Genomic DNA, 3,359 nt, shown 5'->3' with positions numbered 1-3,359 from the left:
CAGGCTGCTAGTACTAGTACTAGTGCACTAAAAATATAATAATGTTTGTCACTATGTTTTAAGGAGAATCGTAGTTCCCTCTCGCGTTTGATTATACTGAAAACTATATGTAATTCATGTTTGCCAAATCTGATGCCACTTAGATTTTTCGTTTGAATCATTATGACTTATCTGAGCCAGAGCACGACAGATTTATTTGGGGACAAGTTTGTCTCTGATTTGCGCAACTAATTTATATGCCGACTTCATACAGTACCGGAATCGCGTTCTTTGTCACTAACACTCGACAAAGGTCATTTTACATTCGGTAAACTCTTTGCCGAGTGTTACACTCGGCAAATATTTTATCGGTAAAGGGTTCTTTGCCGAATACTTTTTTCGAACAGTGTTGTTGGGACCACGCTTCGTCGTCGAAGGTCCTGTAAAAAGAAACAGCTTCGTCTGAAGCTGCTCGTACGTGACGCCGAAGGCATCATTCATGAAGCTTCGGTGCTATAACATATCCGAAAAGATGAAGAGTCGAACCGACTTAAAGATAGAATGACCTTTTAGCCCATAGGGGTCTGAGTCATTGTGGTAAACTTTTATGAGGGGCATGATTGTAATTCCTCACAGGCTGTGTTCTGTGCCTATAAATAGTGAACAGTATTCCTTTACTGTTCACGCATTCCTGTAATTGCTAACGCACCACTCGGGAATTATTGTTTGTCAAAGGCAAAGGTATAAATGTACCTAAACATTGTGTTCGGATATTATAAATTCATTTAATAAGATAAATAAATGATGTCATTTATTTTCAATGTATTTAACTTTAATATTTCATGTTTTACTTTTCTTTGTATTATTTTTATAAGCTCACTTACGAAGGTGAAAATCTTCGTAGCATTATGCCCGTGACCTTCGTCCGAGGTTCATTAAATCCTCGTGGAAATAATGCTTCGGCGGACGAAGGGCATTGATATTTAACATTTTATGTTGCCTTGTTCTTAATTCATAACATTTGAGAACAAGTCCCCAACATTGGCGCCCACCTCCGGTGAACTCACTTCCACTTTTTTGAGCTGATGGCTTCGTTCAACATTCAAGCTGGAGCTGCTTCGGCTCCGAAGTTGGTACTCCCGATAACAGGCGGTTCATGCTCAGAGCCAGCCAACAAGAAGCAAAAGAAGGAGGCACAGAGAAGGGTACAGCATGTCGGGGTGCAAGGACCCTTCATCAAGTAAAGATGGTCTCACATTCCAATTACCTTCTCTCAAGAGGATCTTCAACTCAAGGATTACCCACACAACGATGCTATGGTTATCTCTTGTGTGATCAAAGGATTTCTGGTCCATAATGTTTTGGTTGATACAGGCAGCGCAGCTGATATCATAATTGCTAAGACCTTCAGACAGATGCAAGAGCCCGAAGACAAAATTCATGACGCCACACATCCCCTTTGCGGCTTCGGAGGAAGGCAGATTGTAGCACTCGGCAAAATCACAATGCCAGTGACCTTCGGATTTATCAACAACACAAGGACTGAACAAGTTGTGTTTGATATTGTTGACATGGAATACCCTTACAATGCAATCATTGGTCGTGGTACTCTCAATGCCTTCGAAGCAATTCTTCATCCAGCTTATCTTTGCATGAAGATACCTTCGGACCAAGGGCCCATTGCTATTCATAGAAGTCAGGAAGCTGCCAGAAGGGCCGAAGGAAATTGGACAGACTCAAAAGCAATCCATAATATAGATGGAGCTGAAGCTTGTGAGCAATACAAGTTCAGAAGGGAAAAAGCTGCTTCGGCTAATCAGCCGAAGCCCATGCTCTTATGTGAGGACATAGCAGAGCAGAAGGTGCTATTGGGATCTCAACTGTCCGAAGAATAGGAGAAAACCTTGACAAGGTTTTTGTTCAATAATAAAGATGTTTTTGCTTAGTCAGTAAATGATCTTTGCGGAGTTAACAGGGATGTTATTGAGCACTCGCTCAATGTTGATCCATCCTTCAGACCCAGAAAGCAGAGGCTTCGGAAGATGTCTGATGACAAGGCCGAAGGTGCTCGGAATGAAGTGAAAAGACTCCTCAGTGCCAGAGTTATCAGAGAGGTAAAATACCCAGAATGGTTGGCTAACACTGTCATGGTGAAGAAGGCCAATGGTAAATGGAGAATGTGTATCGATTTTACTGATCTCAATAAGGCCTGTCCGAAGGACGAGTTTCCATTGCCAAGGATAGATTCCTTAGTCGATGCAGCAGCTTCATCAGAGCTTATGAGCCTGCTGGATTGCTATTCAGGCTATCACCAAATCTAGATGAAGAAGGAGGATGAACCGAAAACCAGCTTCATAACCCCTAGTGGAACATATTGTTACCTTCGGATGCCTGAGGGGCTTAAGAATGCTGGAGGAAGCTTCAGCAGAATGACAGCGAATGTTCTTCATTCTCAGATAGGCAGGAATGTGCTAACTTATGTTGATGATATCATTGTAAAAAGCACGAAGCAAGATAATCACATTGCTGATCTGCAGGAGACCTTCGCTAATTTTAGACAGGCTGGTTTAAAGCTGAATCCAGAAAAATGTGTCTTCGGAGTGAAGAAGGGGAAATTTCTTGGTTGCCTAGTTTCAACAAAGGGAATTGAGGCTAATCCAAGCAAAATCGAAGCTATACTTCGAATGGAACCACCAAGTACAAAGAAGGGGGCTCAAAGATTGACAGGAAGGCTGGCATCTTTCAACAGATTCATATCTAGATCAGCAGAGAGAAATTTACCATTTTTCGAAGTGCTGAAGTCAGCCGAAGTTTTTCAATGGGGACCAGTCCAGCAGAGAGCCTTCGAAGAACTGAAGCAATATTTGATAGATCTAACAACACTAACTCCACCAACGCCAGGGGCTCCTTTGTTATTATATGTGGCAGCTTCGCACTCAGCGGTAAGTGCAGCACTTGTCCAGGAGAAGCTTGAAGGTCAAGTCAAGAAGCAGGCCCCAATATATTTTGTATCCGAAGTTCTTAGTTTATCAAAGAAAAATTATACAGAATTGGAGAAAGTACTGTATGCTGTTTTGATGGCCTCCAGGAAGCTTCGGCATTATTTTCAAGCTTATAACATAATTGTTCCTTCTTCACAACCGTTGAAGGATATTATGAGAAATCGAGAAGCCACTGGAAGGATTGGAAAATGGGCTACAGAGCTCAATAAATTTTGTATCGATTATGTCCATAGATCTTCGATTCAGTCCCAAGCGTTGGCAGACTTCATTGCTGACTGGACGCCAGGGGCTCAGGAGGAAGAAACGAATAAAGATGCCGAAGCATGGACAGTGTTTTGCGATGGGTCTTGGGGAACCTTCGGAGCAGGAGCAACTGCT

This window comes from Zea mays, chromosome 3, assembly GCF_902167145.1.
Source record: "Zea mays cultivar B73 chromosome 3, Zm-B73-REFERENCE-NAM-5.0, whole genome shotgun sequence".
Classification (NCBI taxonomy): Eukaryota; Viridiplantae; Streptophyta; class Magnoliopsida; order Poales; family Poaceae; genus Zea; species Zea mays.
Note: the sequence above shows the minus strand (reverse complement) of the source record.